We start from the raw sequence: 25354 nt of genomic DNA, 5'->3' as shown, positions 1-25354 counted from the left end.
TGGAGATTTGAGTGGCTGGTTCACAGACCAGTCAGTGTTAGTCTCGTAAAGCGAATAGACAAGAACAGTGATCTCCCAACATTGCACCGTTTGGAGTACCGCAGGGCGATTTTATCTCCATCTCTTTTTAATCTTTATATGGAGCCCTTAGGAAACATTGGGACTCATTACGAGTTTGCTGGTATGTGGTAAAAGTGCCAGTGATTCTGGTGAACAGGACTTTTTAGCGTTCTGGTCAATTACGAGTTGGCAGTAACACCGTTGCCGGTATTACCGGCCCCGGCACAACCACCTCTGTAAATACCGGAGCTGGTAATATCACAAGGGACTGATTGCAGACAGTGCGCGGCCTCGAGCAATATGGCTGCTCCCATACAGGTAATACATCAGGCTCCCCAAAGGAGGGATAATAGATTTTCAGAGGTTTTAGCCTTAAGTGCCGCGAGGAGACTGAAATTGCAGCAAGAACATCTTCTGCTCACTAATATACTACATAGCAATGAGGTTCCCAGGAGCACCGATAGCTTCACCTGCTCCCCTACGGGCTCCTCCATACAACCTCGGCCAATGGTCTATTCACCTTACAATGCACATCTGGGGGTTAAGGGGGAGTTGTTCAAAGATAGTGGAGCTACACCAGAAAGCTCGGGCCCCTTAGGACATCATTTTCCTCGAGATCAGCCGGCTGAGTTAGCAGCAGCCAGAGCTGTGAAGGAGTTGGTTGAGCCCAAAGCCATAGCCAATTGGCTATGCTTTAAGGATAACATGTTACGGGATCTAGCAATCTGTTCGAACTTTGGGGAATTTTATTCCTGGGTAGACACTGTTTCGTCAAATATGTCTGTGCCCTTATCGTCATCTCTACAGAAGTCCTCTCAGGTGAAGTTTACTAGAGAGGAAAAGGCCTCTCAAACGTCCATTCTTGAGAACAGAGGTCATACAGACTCTCAAACAGAGCCGATTGAGCTCACTCACAGAGGGACATCTGGGAAATCCAAGACAACTCTGTTCATTCCTTGTCAAATGACTACAGTATCACAAGAGAGTATACCACCTCTTCTGAAGCCCAGGCGACTCATGGCTCCCCTTCCATTTAAGGACATTCGCCAGAGAAAATCCACCATGCCCGAAATTGCGGATTCCAACATGAGGAGTTTCGCATTGGACCCAAGAAACATCGTTCTGATCAATGTGGACAAGCCGAAGCAAGTGGAATCCAGGGAGTCACTAAAAAATAAAGTTTTAGCACGGCTTAGTAATAAAGTGGGACCCAATTGTATAAGGGCGCAGGACCTCAAAGTTCTTCGGAGACTACAGATCAGCAACTGGTGCAAGACAGATAACACTGACTGTATCATTATTGGTTGTGGGCCTAGTAGTTTGCCCTCTTTTATAAACAGTCTCACCAATGTACAGGACATGTCCGCCTTCACAAAAGTGCGAATAGTGTTAAATTAACCTATCCTCTTTTCTTTACGATGTTGTTTTCCTTCTTCCATGGGAATGGCCTAGTGGCCCCCTTGTCAGTACATGTTTTCGGAGCTTAATGTTGTTTGTTCTTGTTATACTCATTATGCCACTTTGTTGTTTTGTCGGCGCCTATAAGCCTTAGGGTACCTTGTGCGCGGTATAAATCAATAAACATAAACATAAGGCTGCGAACGCCAGCTGGAAACTGTGATCACTGCCTGTGTTCTTTCTGGAACTCCAGCGCCTCTCTATCCCAGCCTCAATATTTTTTCCGCCACCACCCTCCCAATGCCAGCCCGCCACCCCTCTTCGTAGGTCCCATGCAACCCCATTTACCCCCTCTCCTCCTGGCCTCGTCATCTCCATCACCTGCCTACTGCCGTGGCAAAGGGACGTTTTCCCTTTTCTGTTTTTATGGTGGTGGCCTTTGGGAGATTTGGCACGTGCAATTGGTGCAGAGCACTTTTCCTGTGAAAAAAAATTAACTATTAGCACCCAGGAGGGAGCCCCTGCGGTTCTTATAGGGATAAAACTCTGCAATGGAAGGGGACAGGGTCAATAACAGCTGTAAACTCTCACAAGACCATCACTGCTCTCACACTTTCCTGCTCTCAGGCTGGCGGGCCATTATCGGCCCTGGCTGCCGCCCCATTGCCAGGTTTGTGTAACTATATTATTTCTAATTGGCTCCACTTTGATGACTTTCATTGGGATTCTGACTTGATTATTGAGATCTTAAATAAGTGACTAGGGATCAGGTGTCCACTTATTCGCATGGATGACAACACAACCAACCTGTAATTCAAACATGAGTCATGACATCACGGATGGAGTACAGCTTATGATAGAGGTGGAACAAGGCGCTCTAGCAGCCCAAGTAGCTCGCCGTGATCGTATAGTGGTTAGTACTCTGCGTTGTGGCCGCAGCAACCTCGGTTCGAATCCGAGTCACGGCATTGCGGTGAGGCAATGTCACGGCAGTTGGGCAGATATTTTAGAATTTCCATTAATACATTGGCAATCTCTGTGGAGGACTGAAACAATTCGATATATCCTGGTACTGTACCTTTTGTTTCTTTAATGCTCTTTGCACACTTTTTCATCGGGTGACTGTAATGTATTTCAACCAAATCTAATTAAGAGCGCATTATGTGGTGACATTTGCAGTACATGAAACATTATAACACTGCCATTTACGTCAATAACCACTAGCTTGATTAAGACATATGTATTGCAGCGACAGTATTTCCCAGTTACAAATGGGAATAAAAACAACATCCGCGAGGGATTGAACCAACGACATTTAACTGATGTTGCCAATGGAGCGCGTTACAGAGAGCGCGAGGTCCCGCCTTTACAGTCACACGCTGATGATAATACAGATGTTTAAATAAACAGGCATATCTGTGGACTTGTGGTCTTTCTACATTGGGACTCATAGTCTAGTCCTAGGCTATTGTAGGCACTGGAGTATCTTTGAGTGGAATGAGAGGCGTTCTGTAGTCGCGTGAAAGGACCTTTCAAGTCAATCTGATATGTATTGTCCTGTGAAAAAAAGCGTTCTTAGACACAGTGAGGAGTTTTTGGGGATAATGGGAAAATCATTTGCAACTAAATGACAGGAATTTCTTAGTCCAATCATGAGGTGTGCTAGGCTTTTTTATACTGTGGCGGAAAGAGAGAGAGTATAACAGTCATTATAAATAAAGGGCCAAGGAAGTGACAGTTTATGGAAGGAACAATTTGCACATAGTATTAGAATGTGGTCAGGAGGAGGACAATGTGCTTACACATATGAAACATTAGAAGGTAGACATTATGGAAGCACATATATTTCTTTATTTTTATTGTATTTGGGGAGAGGGGGTTAATATAGCACGTCCAATGTGGAAAAGTGCTTCCCATAGCACCTTGCAGGTGGGCGACATCTAGAGCTGTGCAGTAGCCACCCATGCCCCAGAGGTCAAAGAGAAGAAGAAGTTACACATGTTGGAGGTGAGGGTGAGACAGGGAGGAGATATGATCCTCGTATGAAGCCGAGAGAAGGAGGAGGCGTGAACGTGCATCCATGTATGCAGGCGAGAAAGGGAGGAGTCAGGGTCATGCATCCCTTCCTGAGGGTGAGACAGGGAGGAGATATGATCCCCGTATGAAGCCTAGAGAAGGAAGAGGCGTGAACGTGCATCCATGTATGCAGCCGAGAAGGGAAGGAGCATTGGTCATGCATCCCTGCATGAGGGTGAGACAGGGAGGAGATATGATCCCCGTATGAAGCCGAGAGAACGAGGAGGCGTGAACGTGCATCCATGTATGCAGGCGAGAAGGGAGGGAGCATTGGTCATGCATCCCTGCATGAGGGTGAGACAGGGAGGAGATATGATCCACGTATGAAGCTGAGAGAAGGAGGAGGCGTGAACGTGCATCCATGTATGCAGGCGAGAAGGGAAGGAGCATTGGTCATGCATCCCTTCCTGAGGGTGAGACAGGGAGGAGATAAAATCCCTTTATGAAAGCAAGAGAACGAGGTGGCATGAACATGCATCTCTGTACGCAGGTGTGACAAGGAGGAGACATTAACATGCATCCCTTTTTGAGGGAGTGATAAGGAGTCATCATGAACATGCATCCCTTTATAAGGACATAACGTGGAGGACGCATGAACATGAATGCCTGAATGAGGGCTAAACAAGGAGTCATCAGGAATATGCATGCCTGTATGACAACAATACAGGGAGGAGACATACACATTGCATCCCTGTATGAGAGTGTGACAGGAAGGAGACATTACATTGCATCCCTGAATTAGGACGTGAGAAGGAGGAGACATTAACATGCATGCCTGAATGAGGGCTAGACAAAGACTTATCATGAAGATGCATGTCTTCATGAAGACCACACAGGGAGGAGATATAAACATGCATATCTTTATGGAGGAGAGACAGGGAGCAGATATGAACATGCATCCCTGGCGAGGCAAGGAGAAGATATAAACATGCAACCCTTTATGAAGGCGAGACGGGAGGAGACATCAACATGCCTCGCTGTATGAGGGGATAAAGGAATGAGCCATGACCATGCATCCCGGAATGCGGATGAAAAAGGGAGGAGCCATGACCAGTCCTCCCTCTATGAGGTCGAAACGGTGAGGAGACATCAACATGATTTGATTTGATTTGAAGTACTTGCAACGTGGCACACCGAGCAGGGACAACTGCATCTGGGAGCAGATGTTTCCAGGTTCCATATTCCACTCCATATTCCAACACAAAATCTTAGAGAGCTCCTACCAAAAGATCTGATTCTATCATTTATTTGAATAAGAATGCCTTTAGTGATTTTCCGAACTGTATTAGCTCTGTCATGTTTCTAAGTTCCCAAGGCAAGGTTTTCCATAGCCTGGGTCCATAGACTGCAAAACGTCGGTCTCCTCTGGAGATACAGAGAGAGGGAGGAATTACTAATAGCAGCTGATCTGCCGAATGCAGTGGTCATTTAGGTTGATACCAAGTCACCTTTTCCACAAGATAAGTAGGAGCAAGATTATGTAGACATCTAAAAATCAAACACACTATTGAACCGGGACAGCCCACACAGCCCTTTAAGACGAGGTAGCAATACTTTGAGATGAATGGGGATGCAGAAGATACTCAAACATCAATAATCAAAACAACTCAGGAAGTTGTTTTAATGTCAATAATCTAAAGCAGGGAGTACAACGGACATCAACGGACGTCTCACAGCATGATCTCAACGAAATTCATAAAAAACATTCTAAAACCCATCATTGCTGACGTTAACCAACGTATTGCTAACGTCATCCTACGTGGCAAACTACAAAGACCTAGTGGCAAATGTGATAGGCTTAGAGGGAACATCTAGGCATACGTTCCATACTAGTCGAAGAAAGTGATAGGCTCTTCAACATCGGGTGGGACTACTAAGCCCACCCTTCAAACAGGTCACTATGAACGTCACTAAATACAAGACTTGCCATTGGTTACACAAACTATTGGGCACTTATTTATTTATTTATTTCTATAGCGCCGAAGCTCGCAGGCATCAGGGCGCATTACATGAAGACAAGTACAACAGAAAAGTAACCGGACAGTAGAGTAAGATTACTGGTTCTGAGTAGATTACATTACATGTACATTAGTATTTATGCAGGTCCTTTATTTGAACAACAGTGTCTTCAGTTTTTTCCTAAAGGATAGGTAATTAGATCCTAGCCTTAGGCTGTTTGGGAGCTCGTTCCACTTAGTTGCCGCTTTGGTAGGGAAGGCTCGTCCAAGTCCATTATCTTTTTCGGAGTGACTTACTTTCACAAACCCTTGCGCCTTGGATCTTAAGGTGTGGCAAGGTTCGTATGTGGTTATTTGTTTTTTTAGGTATACGGGTGCGGATCCATATATACAGTGATGGACAATGGTCATTGCTTTAAAAGTGATCCGGTCTTCCAGGGCTAACCAATGAAGGGCCTTTCTGTCTTCTGTAATATGTTCCTCCTTTTTTTCTTGGTAATTGTCCTTACTGCATTGTTCTGTAGGACCTGACATTGTTTGATGCATTTTTTATTGGCCCCCCCCTTAAGTAGTGCATTCCCGTAGTCCAGTCTAGATGAGATGGTGGCTCTGGCGATAATGGTGCTGTTTTGTTTACTCACTAATGGCCTGATGCGGCTGAGCAGTTTTTGGTGGTATCAGCAACTGTTTTTCAGGTATGTTACGTGGGCTTCCGCTTCCAAGGATGCTTGCAGGTGGACACCTAGTGTCTTGACCTTATCAGAGACCCTTACATTTGTGTCTTTGATCTTAAAGGTGGTGTATTCTGTGTCTAGTTTAGCGCTTGCCTGGTGTGATCCAAAGATCATGAGCTCAGTTTTGCTTCCGTTGAGGCAAAGCCAATTTGTCAACATCCAGGCTTCGATGGTGCTGTAATTGCAAGCAAGCTTATTATTGTCAGTGGTATGACAGCTAGATATTTTGATGACAAGTTGTGTAACATCGGCGAAATGTGTAAAGAAGACCCCTAGGTTGGTTAATAGGGTACATAGACGCTGCAGATAGAGATGGAACAAAAGGGGCAATAGGATGGCCCCCTGGGGTACTCCATGATTTATAGGTCGGGTATGGAGAAGTGGTCACCACAGTGGATCTTGGAGCTCTGCTCTTTGAGGAAGGATGTTACCCAGTCTATGGCTCCTCGAGAACGATTACCTGATTTGTCTAAAGCCTTGTGGAGTTTTTGATGGTCGAGCAAATCAAATGCTGCTGAGAGGTCTAATAATATCAGCATCCCTGTTTTTCCCTCGTCTAATATATTAAGCATTTTAGTCTGAAGGTCCAGCAGGGCCGTCGCTGTACTATGTGCTCCTCTAAAGCCCAATTGTTGGGTGTCTGTGTGTAGGAGGCTGTTCCTGTCGACATAATTTTGGAGTTGGGTGGTAGCGACTTTGTCCAAGATTTTTAGGAGAAAGTTACAGTTAGTTATTGGACGGAGATTGGAAGGGACGTGTAGGTCTAATCCAGGTTTTTGGACTAGGAGTGTACCAGTAACTGTTTTAATTGTGGTAGGGACTTTGTTGTCTCTAAACAAAGCATTCACCATTCTACGAAGATAGGGGGCAAAAGTCCTGGCATTGTCCAGTATAAGCTAGGGGGGGGGTAGTATGTTTTCGGAGCAGGCTGTGCATCTAATGGTAGAAAGTATAGAGTTCATGTCCTCTAGAGAGATTGGGAGAACTTGAATGTACTCCTCTCGTGGGGGGTATGCTCTAAGTTATCCAGGAGAAGGTGTGGTTGGACGTCCAACTTACAGGATTTTATGACTTAGCAAGCTTTTTGAATTTTATTGTAAAAGTCTGTTTGGTCCTTCTCACAGTCTTCTTGTGATGGCTGAAATGTATTTATTCATTTGTATTTGTAGAGCACACTACAGCCCGCAGGCATCGAGGTGCTATAACAGTGCTCTAGTTGGCTTGATTAAGGGTTCACTGTGAACCCGTCCAAGTAGATAAACTTAGAGGAAGGTACAATGCATGGTACAAGGTTACACACAGACTTAGACCATGCTACATTGCATGGCATGTGGTTGCAGAATACAGAGAAGGGGGAACAACAAGTTGTTAGGTAACAGGTACAGCAGGGGTATTTAAGGCTAGGCTAGTTCATAGAAAGAGACTAGTTTTGATGGCCTTGCGGAAGGCCGCATGGGAGTCAATTGTCCTAATAGGAGGGCGTTCCAGTGGGTGGCTGACAGAGTTGGGAAACTGGCGCCGCCGGCGCGGGCTTTGCGTGTCCTGGGAACAGTAATCACGTTTGAGTAGGGAGTTCTGGAAGGTCTGGAGGCAGGGGGTTTGGAGATCCTTTGGACCAGTTAGGGGGAGCTGCCTGGCCGTGAAGACACTTGTGTGTAAGGACAAGGGTTTTAAAGATCATCCTTTCTTTGACAAGGCACATGCACAAGGCACACCTGGGAGGGAGTGCTGGTAAACCCTGAGGGCAGCTTGTGGGAGAGATACACTTGCCTGATTTTGCTAGGAGGGTGCAGCTGATATTCAGGGAGGTGGGTGACACATCAATCAGTGTCTGTCTCCTAAAGTGAGTGGACGAGAGACATGTCGTCGGATGAGAACTGTGAGCAAGACCAGGTGGAGATGGGAATCCCTGGGGACAGCTTTTGTGAGAGAGACATGCTTGCCTGGTTTCACTGAGAGGGTGCAATGGAGATTTGAGTGGCTGGTTCACAGACCAGTCAGTGTTAGTCTCGTAAAGCGAATAGACAAGAACAGTGATCTCCCAACATTGCACCGTTTGGAGTACCGCAGGGCGATTTTATCTCCATCTCTTTTTAATCTTTATATGGAGCCCTTAGGAAACATTGGGACTCATTACGAGTTTGCTGGTATGTGGTAAAAGTGCCAGTGATTCTGGTGAACAGGACTTTTTAGCGTTCTGGTCAATTACGAGTTGGCAGTAACACCGTTGCCGGTATTACCGGCCCCGGCACAACCACCTCTGTAAATACCGGAGCTGGTAATATCACAAGGGACTGATTGCAGACAGTGCGCGGCCTCGAGCAATATGGCTGCTCCCATACAGGTAATACATCAGGCTCCCCAAAGGAGGGATAATAGATTTTCAGAGGTTTTAGCCTTAAGTGCCGCGAGGAGACTGAAATTGCAGCAAGAACATCTTCTGCTCACTAATATACTACATAGCAATGAGGTTCCCAGGAGCACCGATAGCTTCACCTGCTCCCCTACGGGCTCCTCCATACAACCTCGGCCAATGGTCTATTCACCTTACAATGCACATCTGGGGGTTAAGGGGGAGTTGTTCAAAGATAGTGGAGCTACACCAGAAAGCTCGGGCCCCTTAGGACATCATTTTCCTCGAGATCAGCCGGCTGAGTTAGCAGCAGCCAGAGCTGTGAAGGAGTTGGTTGAGCCCAAAGCCATAGCCAATTGGCTATGCTTTAAGGATAACATGTTACGGGATCTAGCAATCTGTTCGAACTTTGGGGAATTTTATTCCTGGGTAGACACTGTTTCGTCAAATATGTCTGTGCCCTTATCGTCATCTCTACAGAAGTCCTCTCAGGTGAAGTTTACTAGAGAGGAAAAGGCCTCTCAAACGTCCATTCTTGAGAACAGAGGTCATACAGACTCTCAAACAGAGCCGATTGAGCTCACTCACAGAGGGACATCTGGGAAATCCAAGACAACTCTGTTCATTCCTTGTCAAATGACTACAGTATCACAAGAGAGTATACCACCTCTTCTGAAGCCCAGGCGACTCATGGCTCCCCTTCCATTTAAGGACATTCGCCAGAGAAAATCCACCATGCCCGAAATTGCGGATTCCAACATGAGGAGTTTCGCATTGGACCCAAGAAACATCGTTCTGATCAATGTGGACAAGCCGAAGCAAGTGGAATCCAGGGAGTCACTAAAAAATAAAGTTTTAGCACGGCTTAGTAATAAAGTGGGACCCAATTGTATAAGGGCGCAGGACCTCAAAGTTCTTCGGAGACTACAGATCAGCAACTGGTGCAAGACAGATAACACTGACTGTATCATTATTGGTTGTGGGCCTAGTAGTTTGCCCTCTTTTATAAACAGTCTCACCAATGTACAGGACATGTCCGCCTTCACAAAAGTGCGAATAGTGTTAAATTAACCTATCCTCTTTTCTTTACGATGTTGTTTTCCTTCTTCCATGGGAATGGCCTAGTGGCCCCCTTGTCAGTACATGTTTTCGGAGCTTAATGTTGTTTGTTCTTGTTATACTCATTATGCCACTTTGTTGTTTTGTCGGCGCCTATAAGCCTTAGGGTACCTTGTGCGCGGTATAAATCAATAAACATAAACATAAGGCTGCGAACGCCAGCTGGAAACTGTGATCACTGCCTGTGTTCTTTCTGGAACTCCAGCGCCTCTCTATCCCAGCCTCAATATTTTTTCCGCCACCACCCTCCCAATGCCAGCCCGCCACCCCTCTTCGTAGGTCCCATGCAACCCCATTTACCCCCTCTCCTCCTGGCCTCGTCATCTCCATCACCTGCCTACTGCCGTGGCAAAGGGACGTTTTCCCTTTTCTGTTTTTATGGTGGTGGCCTTTGGGAGATTTGGCACGTGCAATTGGTGCAGAGCACTTTTCCTGTGAAAAAAAATTAACTATTAGCACCCAGGAGGGAGCCCCTGCGGTTCTTATAGGGATAAAACTCTGCAATGGAAGGGGACAGGGTCAATAACAGCTGTAAACTCTCACAAGACCATCACTGCTCTCACACTTTCCTGCTCTCAGGCTGGCGGGCCATTATCGGCCCTGGCTGCCGCCCCATTGCCAGGTTTGTGTAACTATATTATTTCTAATTGGCTCCACTTTGATGACTTTCATTGGGATTCTGACTTGATTATTGAGATCTTAAATAAGTGACTAGGGATCAGGTGTCCACTTATTCGCATGGATGACAACACAACCAACCTGTAATTCAAACATGAGTCATGACATCACGGATGGAGTACAGCTTATGATAGAGGTGGAACAAGGCGCTCTAGCAGCCCAAGTAGCTCGCCGTGATCGTATAGTGGTTAGTACTCTGCGTTGTGGCCGCAGCAACCTCGGTTCGAATCCGAGTCACGGCATTGCGGTGAGGCAATGTCACGGCAGTTGGGCAGATATTTTAGAATTTCCATTAATACATTGGCAATCTCTGTGGAGGACTGAAACAATTCGATATATCCTGGTACTGTACCTTTTGTTTCTTTAATGCTCTTTGCACACTTTTTCATCGGGTGACTGTAATGTATTTCAACCAAATCTAATTAAGAGCGCATTATGTGGTGACATTTGCAGTACATGAAACATTATAACACTGCCATTTACGTCAATAACCACTAGCTTGATTAAGACATATGTATTGCAGCGACAGTATTTCCCAGTTACAAATGGGAATAAAAACAACATCCGCGAGGGATTGAACCAACGACATTTAACTGATGTTGCCAATGGAGCGCGTTACAGAGAGCGCGAGGTCCCGCCTTTACAGTCACACGCTGATGATAATACAGATGTTTAAATAAACAGGCATATCTGTGGACTTGTGGTCTTTCTACATTGGGACTCATAGTCTAGTCCTAGGCTATTGTAGGCACTGGAGTATCTTTGAGTGGAATGAGAGGCGTTCTGTAGTCGCGTGAAAGGACCTTTCAAGTCAATCTGATATGTATTGTCCTGTGAAAAAAAGCGTTCTTAGACACAGTGAGGAGTTTTTGGGGATAATGGGAAAATCATTTGCAACTAAATGACAGGAATTTCTTAGTCCAATCATGAGGTGTGCTAGGCTTTTTTATACTGTGGCGGAAAGAGAGAGAGTATAACAGTCATTATAAATAAAGGGCCAAGGAAGTGACAGTTTATGGAAGGAACAATTTGCACATAGTATTAGAATGTGGTCAGGAGGAGGACAATGTGCTTACACATATGAAACATTAGAAGGTAGACATTATGGAAGCACATATATTTCTTTATTTTTATTGTATTTGGGGAGAGGGGGTTAATATAGCACGTCCAATGTGGAAAAGTGCTTCCCATAGCACCTTGCAGGTGGGCGACATCTAGAGCTGTGCAGTAGCCACCCATGCCCCAGAGGTCAAAGAGAAGAAGAAGTTACACATGTTGGAGGTGAGGGTGAGACAGGGAGGAGATATGATCCTCGTATGAAGCCGAGAGAAGGAGGAGGCGTGAACGTGCATCCATGTATGCAGGCGAGAAAGGGAGGAGTCAGGGTCATGCATCCCTTCCTGAGGGTGAGACAGGGAGGAGATATGATCCCCGTATGAAGCCTAGAGAAGGAAGAGGCGTGAACGTGCATCCATGTATGCAGCCGAGAAGGGAAGGAGCATTGGTCATGCATCCCTGCATGAGGGTGAGACAGGGAGGAGATATGATCCCCGTATGAAGCCGAGAGAACGAGGAGGCGTGAACGTGCATCCATGTATGCAGGCGAGAAGGGAGGGAGCATTGGTCATGCATCCCTGCATGAGGGTGAGACAGGGAGGAGATATGATCCACGTATGAAGCTGAGAGAAGGAGGAGGCGTGAACGTGCATCCATGTATGCAGGCGAGAAGGGAAGGAGCATTGGTCATGCATCCCTTCCTGAGGGTGAGACAGGGAGGAGATAAAATCCCTTTATGAAAGCAAGAGAACGAGGTGGCATGAACATGCATCTCTGTACGCAGGTGTGACAAGGAGGAGACATTAACATGCATCCCTTTTTGAGGGAGTGATAAGGAGTCATCATGAACATGCATCCCTTTATAAGGACATAACGTGGAGGACGCATGAACATGAATGCCTGAATGAGGGCTAAACAAGGAGTCATCAGGAATATGCATGCCTGTATGACAACAATACAGGGAGGAGACATACACATTGCATCCCTGTATGAGAGTGTGACAGGAAGGAGACATTACATTGCATCCCTGAATTAGGACGTGAGAAGGAGGAGACATTAACATGCATGCCTGAATGAGGGCTAGACAAAGACTTATCATGAAGATGCATGTCTTCATGAAGACCACACAGGGAGGAGATATAAACATGCATATCTTTATGGAGGAGAGACAGGGAGCAGATATGAACATGCATCCCTGGCGAGGCAAGGAGAAGATATAAACATGCAACCCTTTATGAAGGCGAGACGGGAGGAGACATCAACATGCCTCGCTGTATGAGGGGATAAAGGAATGAGCCATGACCATGCATCCCGGAATGCGGATGAAAAAGGGAGGAGCCATGACCAGTCCTCCCTCTATGAGGTCGAAACGGTGAGGAGACATCAACATGATTTGATTTGATTTGAAGTACTTGCAACGTGGCACACCGAGCAGGGACAACTGCATCTGGGAGCAGATGTTTCCAGGTTCCATATTCCACTCCATATTCCAACACAAAATCTTAGAGAGCTCCTACCAAAAGATCTGATTCTATCATTTATTTGAATAAGAATGCCTTTAGTGATTTTCCGAACTGTATTAGCTCTGTCATGTTTCTAAGTTCCCAAGGCAAGGTTTTCCATAGCCTGGGTCCATAGACTGCAAAACGTCGGTCTCCTCTGGAGATACAGAGAGAGGGAGGAATTACTAATAGCAGCTGATCTGCCGAATGCAGTGGTCATTTAGGTTGATACCAAGTCACCTTTTCCACAAGATAAGTAGGAGCAAGATTATGTAGACATCTAAAAATCAAACACACTATTGAACCGGGACAGCCCACACAGCCCTTTAAGACGAGGTAGCAATACTTTGAGATGAATGGGGATGCAGAAGATACTCAAACATCAATAATCAAAACAACTCAGGAAGTTGTTTTAATGTCAATAATCTAAAGCAGGGAGTACAACGGACATCAACGGACGTCTCACAGCATGATCTCAACGAAATTCATAAAAAACATTCTAAAACCCATCATTGCTGACGTTAACCAACGTATTGCTAACGTCATCCTACGTGGCAAACTACAAAGACCTAGTGGCAAATGTGATAGGCTTAGAGGGAACATCTAGGCATACGTTCCATACTAGTCGAAGAAAGTGATAGGCTCTTCAACATCGGGTGGGACTACTAAGCCCACCCTTCAAACAGGTCACTATGAACGTCACTAAATACAAGACTTGCCATTGGTTACACAAACTATTGGGCACTTATTTATTTATTTATTTCTATAGCGCCGAAGCTCGCAGGCATCAGGGCGCATTACATGAAGACAAGTACAACAGAAAAGTAACCGGACAGTAGAGTAAGATTACTGGTTCTGAGTAGATTACATTACATGTACATTAGTATTTATGCAGGTCCTTTATTTGAACAACAGTGTCTTCAGTTTTTTCCTAAAGGATAGGTAATTAGATCCTAGCCTTAGGCTGTTTGGGAGCTCGTTCCACTTAGTTGCCGCTTTGGTAGGGAAGGCTCGTCCAAGTCCATTATCTTTTTCGGAGTGACTTACTTTCACAAACCCTTGCGCCTTGGATCTTAAGGTGTGGCAAGGTTCGTATGTGGTTATTTGTTTTTTTAGGTATACGGGTGCGGATCCATATATACAGTGATGGACAATGGTCATTGCTTTAAAAGTGATCCGGTCTTCCAGGGCTAACCAATGAAGGGCCTTTCTGTCTTCTGTAATATGTTCCTCCTTTTTTTCTTGGTAATTGTCCTTACTGCATTGTTCTGTAGGACCTGACATTGTTTGATGCATTTTTTATTGGCCCCCCCCTTAAGTAGTGCATTCCCGTAGTCCAGTCTAGATGAGATGGTGGCTCTGGCGATAATGGTGCTGTTTTGTTTACTCACTAATGGCCTGATGCGGCTGAGCAGTTTTTGGTGGTATCAGCAACTGTTTTTCAGGTATGTTACGTGGGCTTCCGCTTCCAAGGATGCTTGCAGGTGGACACCTAGTGTCTTGACCTTATCAGAGACCCTTACATTTGTGTCTTTGATCTTAAAGGTGGTGTATTCTGTGTCTAGTTTAGCGCTTGCCTGGTGTGATCCAAAGATCATGAGCTCAGTTTTGCTTCCGTTGAGGCAAAGCCAATTTGTCAACATCCAGGCTTCGATGGTGCTGTAATTGCAAGCAAGCTTATTATTGTCAGTGGTATGACAGCTAGATATTTTGATGACAAGTTGTGTAACATCGGCGAAATGTGTAAAGAAGACCCCTAGGTTGGTTAATAGGGTACATAGACGCTGCAGATAGAGATGGAACAAAAGGGGCAATAGGATGGCCCCCTGGGGTACTCCATGATTTATAGGTCGGGTATGGAGAAGTGGTCACCACAGTGGATCTTGGAGCTCTGCTCTTTGAGGAAGGATGTTACCCAGTCTATGGCTCCTCGAGAACGATTACCTGATTTGTCTAAAGCCTTGTGGAGTTTTTGATGGTCGAGCAAATCAAATGCTGCTGAGAGGTCTAATAATATCAGCATCCCTGTTTTTCCCTCGTCTAATATATTAAGCATTTTAGTCTGAAGGTCCAGCAGGGCCGTCGCTGTACTATGTGCTCCTCTAAAGCCCAATTGTTGGGTGTCTGTGTGTAGGAGGCTGTTCCTGTCGACATAATTTTGGAGTTGGGTGGTAGCGACTTTGTCCAAGATTTTTAGGAGAAAGTTACAGTTAGTTATTGGACGGAGATTGGAAGGGACGTGTAGGTCTAATCCAGGTTTTTGGACTAGGAGTGTACCAGTAACTGTTTTAATTGTGGTAGGGACTTTGTTGTCTCTAAACAAAGCATTCACCATTCTACGAAGATAGGGGGCAAAAGTCCTGGCATTGTCCAGTATAAGCTAGGGGGGGGGGTAGTATGTTTTCGGAGCAGGCTGTGCATCTAATGGTAGAAAGTATAGAGTTCATGTCCTCTAGAGAGATTGGGAGAACTTGAATGTACTCCTCTCGTGGGGGGTATGCTCTAAGTTATCCAGGAGAAGGTGTGGTTGGACGTCCAACTTACAGGATTTTATGACTTAGCAAGCTTTTTGAATTTTATTGTAAAAGTCTGTTTGGTCCTTCTCACAGTCTTCTTGTGATGGCTGAAATGTATTTATTCATTTGTATTTGTAGAGCACACTACAGCCCGCAGGCATCGAGGTGCTATAACAGTGCTCTAGTTGGCTTGATTAAGGGTTCACTGTGAACCCGTCCAAGTAGATAAACTTAGAGGAAGGTACAATGCATGGTACAAGGTTACACACAGACTTAGACCATGCTACATTGCATGGCATGTGGTTGCAGAATACAGAGAAGGGGGAACAACAAGTTGTTAGGTAACAGGTACAGCAGGGGTATTTAAGGCTAGGCTAGTTCATAGAAAGAGACTAGTTTTGATGGCCTTGCGGAAGGCCGCATGGGAGTCAATTGTCCTAATAGGAGGGCGTTCCAGTGGGTGGCTGACAGAGTTGGGAAACTGGCGCCGCCGGCGCGGGCTTTGCGTGTCCTGGGAACAGTAATCACGTTTGAGTAGGGAGTTCTGGAAGGTCTGGAGGCAGGGGGTTTGGAGATCCTTTGGACCAGTTAGGGGGAGCTGCCTGGCCGTGAAGACACTTGTGTGTAAGGACAAGGGTTTTAAAGATCATCCTTTCTTTGACAAGGCACATGCACAAGGCACACCTGGGAGGGAGTGCTGGTAAACCCTGAGGGCAGCTTGTGGGAGAGATACACTTGCCTGATTTTGCTAGGAGGGTGCAGCTGATATTCAGGGAGGTGGGTGACACATCAATCAGTGTCTGTCTCCTAAAGTGAGTGGACGAGAGACATGTCGTCGGATGAGAACTGTGAGCAAGACCAGGTGGAGATGGGAATCCCTGGGGACAGCTTTTGTGAGAGAGACATGCTTGCCTGGTTTCACTGAGAGGGTGCAATGGAGATTTGAGTGGCTGGTTCACAGACCAGTCAGTGTTAGTCTCGTAAAGCGAATAGACAAGAACAGTGATCTCCCAACATTGCACCGTTTGGAGTACCGCAGGGCGATTTTATCTCCATCTCTTTTTAATCTTTATATGGAGCCCTTAGGAAACATTGGGACTCATTACGAGTTTGCTGGTATGTGGTAAAAGTGCCAGTGATTCTGGTGAACAGGACTTTTTAGCGTTCTGGTCAATTACGAGTTGGCAGTAACACCGTTGCCGGTATTACCGGCCCCGGCACAACCACCTCTGTAAATACCGGAGCTGGTAATATCACAAGGGACTGATTGCAGACAGTGCGCGGCCTCGAGCAATATGGCTGCTCCCATACAGGTAATACATCAGGCTCCCCAAAGGAGGGATAATAGATTTTCAGAGGTTTTAGCCTTAAGTGCCGCGAGGAGACTGAAATTGCAGCAAGAACATCTTCTGCTCACTAATATACTACATAGCAATGAGGTTCCCAGGAGCACCGATAGCTTCACCTGCTCCCCTACGGGCTCCTCCATACAACCTCGGCCAATGGTCTATTCACCTTACAATGCACATCTGGGGGTTAAGGGGGAGTTGTTCAAAGATAGTGGAGCTACACCAGAAAGCTCGGGCCCCTTAGGACATCATTTTCCTCGAGATCAGCCGGCTGAGTTAGCAGCAGCCAGAGCTGTGAAGGAGTTGGTTGAGCCCAAAGCCATAGCCAATTGGCTATGCTTTAAGGATAACATGTTACGGGATCTAGCAATCTGTTCGAACTTTGGGGAATTTTATTCCTGGGTAGACACTGTTTCGTCAAATATGTCTGTGCCCTTATCGTCATCTCTACAGAAGTCCTCTCAGGTGAAGTTTACTAGAGAGGAAAAGGCCTCTCAAACGTCCATTCTTGAGAACAGAGGTCATACAGACTCTCAAACAGAGCCGATTGAGCTCACTCACAGAGGGACATCTGGGAAATCCAAGACAACTCTGTTCATTCCTTGTCAAATGACTACAGTATCACAAGAGAGTATACCACCTCTTCTGAAGCCCAGGCGACTCATGGCTCCCCTTCCATTTAAGGACATTCGCCAGAGAAAATCCACCATGCCCGAAATTGCGGATTCCAACATGAGGAGTTTCGCATTGGACCCAAGAAACATCGTTCTGATCAATGTGGACAAGCCGAAGCAAGTGGAATCCAGGGAGTCACTAAAAAATAAAGTTTTAGCACGGCTTAGTAATAAAGTGGGACCCAATTGTATAAGGGCGCAGGACCTCAAAGTTCTTCGGAGACTACAGATCAGCAACTGGTGCAAGACAGATAACACTGACTGTATCATTATTGGTTGTGGGCCTAGTAGTTTGCCCTCTTTTATAAACAGTCTCACCAATGTACAGGACATGTCCGCCTTCACAAAAGTGCGAATAGTGTTAAATTAACCTATCCTCTTTTCTTTACGATGTTGTTTTCCTTCTTCCATGGGAATGGCCTAGTGGCCCCCTTGTCAGTACATGTTTTCGGAGCTTAATGTTGTTTGTTCTTGTTATACTCATTATGCCACTTTGTTGTTTTGTCGGCGCCTATAAGCCTTAGGGTACCTTGTGCGCGGTATAAATCAATAAACATAAACATAAGGCTGCGAACGCCAGCTGGAAACTGTGATCACTGCCTGTGTTCTTTCTGGAACTCCAGCGCCTCTCTATCCCAGCCTCAATATTTTTTCCGCCACCACCCTCCCAATGCCAGCCCGCCACCCCTCTTCGTAGGTCCCATGCAACCCCATTTACCCCCTCTCCTCCTGGCCTCGTCATCTCCATCACCTGCCTACTGCCGTGGCAAAGGGACGTTTTCCCTTTTCTGTTTTTATGGTGGTGGCCTTTGGGAGATTTGGCACGTGCAATTGGTGCAGAGCACTTTTCCTGTGAAAAAAAATTAACTATTAGCACCCAGGAGGGAGCCCCTGCGGTTCTTATAGGGATAAAACTCTGCAATGGAAGGGGACAGGGTCAATAACAGCTGTAAACTCTCACAAGACCATCACTGCTCTCACACTTTCCTGCTCTCAGGCTGGCGGGCCATTATCGGCCCTGGCTGCCGCCCCATTGCCAGGTTTGTGTAACTATATTATTTCTAATTGGCTCCACTTTGATGACTTTCATTGGGATTCTGACTTGATTATTGAGATCTTAAATAAGTGACTAGGGATCAGGTGTCCACTTATTCGCATGGATGACAACACAACCAACCTGTAATTCAAACATGAGTCATGACATCACGGATGGAGTACAGCTTATGATAGAGGTGGAACAAGGCGCTCTAGCAGCCCAAGTAGCTCGCCGTGATCGTATAGTGGTTAGTACTCTGCGTTGTGGCCGCAGCAACCTCGGTTCGAATCCGAGTCACGGCATTGCGGTGAGGCAATGTCACGGCAGTTGGGCAGATATTTTAGAATTTCCATTAATACATTGGCAATCTCTGTGGAGGACTGAAACAATTCGATATATCCTGGTACTGTACCTTTTGTTTCTTTAATGCTCTTTGCACACTTTTTCATCGGGTGACTGTAATGTATTTCAACCAAATCTAATTAAGAGCGCATTATGTGGTGACATTTGCAGTACATGAAACATTATAACACTGCCATTTACGTCAATAACCACTAGCTTGATTAAGACATATGTATTGCAGCGACAGTATTTCCCAGTTACAAATGGGAATAAAAACAACATCCGCGAGGGATTGAACCAACGACATTTAACTGATGTTGCCAATGGAGCGCGTTACAGAGAGCGCGAGGTCCCGCCTTTACAGTCACACGCTGATGATAATACAGATGTTTAAATAAACAGGCATATCTGTGGACTTGTGGTCTTTCTACATTGGGACTCATAGTCTAGTCCTAGGCTATTGTAGGCACTGGAGTATCTTTGAGTGGAATGAGAGGCGTTCTGTAGTCGCGTGAAAGGACCTTTCAAGTCAATCTGATATGTATTGTCCTGTGAAAAAAAGCGTTCTTAGACACAGTGAGGAGTTTTTGGGGATAATGGGAAAATCATTTGCAACTAAATGACAGGAATTTCTTAGTCCAATCATGAGGTGTGCTAGGCTTTTTTATACTGTGGCGGAAAGAGAGAGAGTATAACAGTCATTATAAATAAAGGGCCAAGGAAGTGACAGTTTATGGAAGGAACAATTTGCACATAGTATTAGAATGTGGTCAGGAGGAGGACAATGTGCTTACACATATGAAACATTAGAAGGTAGACATTATGGAAGCACATATATTTCTTTATTTTTATTGTATTTGGGGAGAGGGGGTTAATATAGCACGTCCAATGTGGAAAAGTGCTTCCCATAGCACCTTGCAGGTGGGCGACATCTAGAGCTGTGCAGTAGCCACCCATGCCCCAGAGGTCAAAGAGAAGAAGAAGTTACACATGTTGGAGGTGAGGGTGAGACAGGGAGGAGATATGATCCTCGTATGAAGCCGAGAGAAGGAGGAGGCGTGAACGTGCATCCATGTATGCAGGCGAGAAAGGGAGGAGTCAGGGTCATGCATCCCTTCCTGAGGGTGAGACAGGGAGGAGATATGATCCCCGTATGAAGCCTAGAGAAGGAAGAGGCGTGAACGTGCATCCATGTATGCAGCCGAGAAGGGAAGGAGCATTGGTCATGCATCCCTGCATGAGGGTGAGACAGGGAGGAGATATGATCCCCGTATGAAGCCGAGAGAACGAGGAGGCGTGAACGTGCATCCATGTATGCAGGCGAGAAGGGAGGGAGCATTGGTCATGCATCCCTGCATGAGGGTGAGACAGGGAGGAGATATGATCCACGTATGAAGCTGAGAGAAGGAGGAGGCGTGAACGTGCATCCATGTATGCAGGCGAGAAGGGAAGGAGCATTGGTCATGCATCCCTTCCTGAGGGTGAGACAGGGAGGAGATAAAATCCCTTTATGAAAGCAAGAGAACGAGGTGGCATGAACATGCATCTCTGTACGCAGGTGTGACAAGGAGGAGACATTAACATGCATCCCTTTTTGAGGGAGTGATAAGGAGTCATCATGAACATGCATCCCTTTATAAGGACATAACGTGGAGGACGCATGAACATGAATGCCTGAATGAGGGCTAAACAAGGAGTCATCAGGAATATGCATGCCTGTATGACAACAATACAGGGAGGAGACATACACATTGCATCCCTGTATGAGAGTGTGACAGGAAGGAGACATTACATTGCATCCCTGAATTAGGACGTGAGAAGGAGGAGACATTAACATGCATGCCTGAATGAGGGCTAGACAAAGACTTATCATGAAGATGCATGTCTTCATGAAGACCACACAGGGAGGAGATATAAACATGCATATCTTTATGGAGGAGAGACAGGGAGCAGATATGAACATGCATCCCTGGCGAGGCAAGGAGAAGATATAAACATGCAACCCTTTATGAAGGCGAGACGGGAGGAGACATCAACATGCCTCGCTGTATGAGGGGATAAAGGAATGAGCCATGACCATGCATCCCGGAATGCGGATGAAAAAGGGAGGAGCCATGACCAGTCCTCCCTCTATGAGGTCGAAACGGTGAGGAGACATCAACATGATTTGATTTGATTTGAAGTACTTGCAACGTGGCACACCGAGCAGGGACAACTGCATCTGGGAGCAGATGTTTCCAGGTTCCATATTCCACTCCATATTCCAACACAAAATCTTAGAGAGCTCCTACCAAAAGATCTGATTCTATCATTTATTTGAATAAGAATGCCTTTAGTGATTTTCCGAACTGTATTAGCTCTGTCATGTTTCTAAGTTCCCAAGGCAAGGTTTTCCATAGCCTGGGTCCATAGACTGCAAAACGTCGGTCTCCTCTGGAGATACAGAGAGAGGGAGGAATTACTAATAGCAGCTGATCTGCCGAATGCAGTGGTCATTTAGGTTGATACCAAGTCACCTTTTCCACAAGATAAGTAGGAGCAAGATTATGTAGACATCTAAAAATCAAACACACTATTGAACCGGGACAGCCCACACAGCCCTTTAAGACGAGGTAGCAATACTTTGAGATGAATGGGGATGCAGAAGATACTCAAACATCAATAATCAAAACAACTCAGGAAGTTGTTTTAATGTCAATAATCTAAAGCAGGGAGTACAACGGACATCAACGGACGTCTCACAGCATGATCTCAACGAAATTCATAAAAAACATTCTAAAACCCATCATTGCTGACGTTAACCAACGTATTGCTAACGTCATCCTACGTGGCAAACTACAAAGACCTAGTGGCAAATGTGATAGGCTTAGAGGGAACATCTAGGCATACGTTCCATACTAGTCGAAGAAAGTGATAGGCTCTTCAACATCGGGTGGGACTACTAAGCCCACCCTTCAAACAGGTCACTATGAACGTCACTAAATACAAGACTTGCCATTGGTTACACAAACTATTGGGCACTTATTTATTTATTTATTTCTATAGCGCCGAAGCTCGCAGGCATCAGGGCGCATTACATGAAGACAAGTACAACAGAAAAGTAACCGGACAGTAGAGTAAGATTACTGGTTCTGAGTAGATTACATTACATGTACATTAGTATTTATGCAGGTCCTTTATTTGAACAACAGTGTCTTCAGTTTTTTCCTAAAGGATAGGTAATTAGATCCTAGCCTTAGGCTGTTTGGGAGCTCGTTCCACTTAGTTGCCGCTTTGGTAGGGAAGGCTCGTCCAAGTCCATTATCTTTTTCGGAGTGACTTACTTTCACAAACCCTTGCGCCTTGGATCTTAAGGTGTGGCAAGGTTCGTATGTGGTTATTTGTTTTTTTAGGTATACGGGTGCGGATCCATATATACAGTGATGGACAATGGTCATTGCTTTAAAAGTGATCCGGTCTTCCAGGGCTAACCAATGAAGGGCCTTTCTGTCTTCTGTAATATGTTCCTCCTTTTTTTCTTGGTAATTGTCCTTACTGCATTGTTCTGTAGGACCTGACATTGTTTGATGCATTTTTTATTGGCCCCCCCCTTAAGTAGTGCATTCCCGTAGTCCAGTCTAGATGAGATGGTGGCTCTGGCGATAATGGTGCTGTTTTGTTTACTCACTAATGGCCTGATGCGGCTGAGCAGTTTTTGGTGGTATCAGCAACTGTTTTTCAGGTATGTTACGTGGGCTTCCGCTTCCAAGGATGCTTGCAGGTGGACACCTAGTGTCTTGACCTTATCAGAGACCCTTACATTTGTGTCTTTGATCTTAAAGGTGGTGTATTCTGTGTCTAGTTTAGCGCTTGCCTGGTGTGATCCAAAGATCATGAGCTCAGTTTTGCTTCCGTTGAGGCAAAGCCAATTTGTCAACATCCAGGCTTCGATGGTGCTGTAATTGCATGCAAGCTTATTATTGTCAGTGGTATGACAGCTAGATATTTTGATGACAAGTTGTGTAACATCGGCGAAATGTGTAAAGAAGACCCCTAGGTTGGTTAATAGGGTACATAGACGCTGCAGATAGAGATGGAACAAAAGGGGCAATAGGATGGCCCCCTGGGGTACTCCATGATTTATAGGTCGGGTATGGAGAAGTGGTCACCACAGTGGATCTTGGAGCTCTGCTCTTTGAGGAAGGATGTTACCCAGTCTATGGCTCCTCGAGAACGATTACCTGATTTGTCTAAAGCCTTGTGGAGTTTTTGATGGTCGAGCAAATCAAATGCTGCTGAGAGGTCTAATAATATCAGCATCCCTGTTTTTCCCTCGTCTAATATATTAAGCATTTTAGTCTGAAGGTCCAGCAGGGCCGTCGCTGTACTATGTGCTCCTCTAAAGCCCAATTGTTGGGTGTCTGTGTGTAGGAGGCTGTTCCTGTCGACATAATTTTGGAGTTGGGTGGTAGCGACTTTGTCCAAGATTTTTAGGAGAAAGTTACAGTTAGTTATTGGACGGAGATTGGAAGGGACGTGTAGGTCTAATCCAGGTTTTTGGACTAGGAGTGTACCAGTAACTGTTTTAATTGTGGTAGGGACTTTGTTGTCTCTAAACAAAGCATTCACCATTCTACGAAGATAGGGGGCAAAAGTCCTGGCATTGTCCAGTATAAGCTAGGGGGGGGGGTAGTATGTTTTCGGAGCAGGCTGTGCATCTAATGGTAGAAAGTATAGAGTTCATGTCCTCTAGAGAGATTGGGAGAACTTGAATGTACTCCTCTCGTGGGGGGTATGCTCTAAGTTATCCAGGAGAAGGTGTGGTTGGACGTCCAACTTACAGGATTTTATGACTTAGCAAGCTTTTTGAATTTTATTGTAAAAGTCTGTTTGGTCCTTCTCACAGTCTTCTTGTGATGGCTGAAATGTATTTATTCATTTGTATTTGTAGAGCACACTACAGCCCGCAGGCATCGAGGTGCTATAACAGTGCTCTAGTTGGCTTGATTAAGGGTTCACTGTGAACCCGTCCAAGTAGATAAACTTAGAGGAAGGTACAATGCATGGTACAAGGTTACACACAGACTTAGACCATGCTACATTGCATGGCATGTGGTTGCAGAATACAGAGAAGGGGGAACAACAAGTTGTTAGGTAACAGGTACAGCAGGGGTATTTAAGGCTAGGCTAGTTCTGAAACAGTTTTGATGGCCCTGCGGAAGGCGGGGTCAATTGTCCTAATAGGGCTTTGCGTGCCTGGGATGGGGGTTGGAGCTGCCTGGGTGGACCATGAGGGAGCCTGGCCTGAAACTCACCTTCTATGACAAAGCACAGCGGCACACTGGAGGGAGTGCTGGTAAACCCTGAGGGCAGCTTGTGGGAGAGATACACTTGCCTGATTTTGCTAGGAGGGTGCAGCTGATATTCAGGGAGGTGGGTGACACATCAATCAGTGTCTGTCTCCTAAAGTGAGTGGACGAGAGACATGTCGTCGGATGAGAACTGTGAGCAAGACCAGGTGGAGATGGGAATCCCTGGGGACAGCTTTTGTGAGAGAGACATGCTTGCCTGGTTTCACTGAGAGGGTGCAATGGAGATTTGAGTGGCTGGTTCACAGACCAGTCAGTGTTAGTCTCGTAAAGCGAATAGACAAGAACAGTGATCTCCCAACATTGCACCGTTTGGAGTACCGCAGGGCGATTTTATCTCCATCTCTTTTTAATCTTTATATGGAGCCCTTAGGAAACATTGGGACTCATTACGAGTTTGCTGGTATGTGGTAAAAGTGCCAGTGATTCTGGTGAACAGGACTTTTTAGCGTTCTGGTCAATTACGAGTTGGCAGTAACACCGTTGCCGGTATTACCGGCCCCGGCACAACCACCTCTGTAAATACCGGAGCTGGTAATATCACAAGGGACTGATTGCAGACAGTGCGCGGCCTCGAGCAATATGGCTGCTCCCATACAGGTAATACATCAGGCTCCCCAAAGGAGGGAGAATAGATTTTCAGAGGTTTTAGCCTTAAGTGCCGCGAGGAGACTGAAATTGCAGCAAGAACATCTTCTGCTCACTAATATACTACATAGCAATGAGGTTCCCAGGAGCACCGATAGCTTCACCTGCTCCCCTACGGGCTCCTCCATACAACCTCGGCCAATGGTCTATTCACCTTACAATGCACATCTGGGGGTTAAGGGGGAGTTGTTCAAAGATAGTGGAGCTACACCAGAAAGCTCGGGCCCCTTAGGACATCATTTTCCTCGAGATCAGCCGGCTGAGTTAGCAGCAGCCAGAGCTGTGAAGGAGTTGGTTGAGCCCAAAGCCATAGCCAATTGGCTATGCTTTAAGGATAACATGTTACGGGATCTAGCAATCTGTTCGAACTTTGGGGAATTTTATTCCTGGGTAGACACTGTTTCGTCAAATATGTCTGTGCCCTTATCGTCATCTCTACAGAAGTCCTCTCAGGTGAAGTTTACTAGAGAGGAAAAGGCCTCTCAAACGTCCATTCTTGAGAACAGA

At 45.8% G+C, this 25354-nt stretch overlaps 3 non-coding genes across 3 annotated transcripts; all 3 read left to right on the top strand.

Annotated features, from left to right (window-relative positions):
• Positions 1–2354: 2354 nt before the first annotated feature.
• On the top strand, positions 2355–2426 carry TRNAH-GUG (transfer RNA histidin (anticodon GUG)). Its single transcript has one exon. It is a non-coding gene; the product is annotated as a tRNA-His (tRNA).
• Positions 2427–10546: 8120 nt separating this feature from the next.
• Positions 10547–10618, top strand: TRNAH-GUG (transfer RNA histidin (anticodon GUG)). The gene has a single exon. It is a non-coding gene; the product is annotated as a tRNA-His (tRNA).
• An 8121-nt stretch (positions 10619–18739) lies between these two features.
• On the top strand, positions 18740–18811 carry TRNAH-GUG (transfer RNA histidin (anticodon GUG)). Its single transcript has one exon. It is a non-coding gene; the product is annotated as a tRNA-His (tRNA).
• Positions 18812–25354: the final 6543 nt, after the last annotated feature.

Source organism: Ambystoma mexicanum (assembly GCF_040938575.1).
Source record: "Ambystoma mexicanum isolate Mex_15411 chromosome 12 unlocalized genomic scaffold, UKY_AmexF1_1 Mex_chr12_unloc.2, whole genome shotgun sequence".
NCBI classification, from domain to species: domain Eukaryota; kingdom Metazoa; phylum Chordata; class Amphibia; order Caudata; family Ambystomatidae; genus Ambystoma; species Ambystoma mexicanum.
The sequence above is the reverse complement of the archived record's forward strand: the minus strand, read 5'-3'. Positions and strand labels throughout refer to the sequence as shown.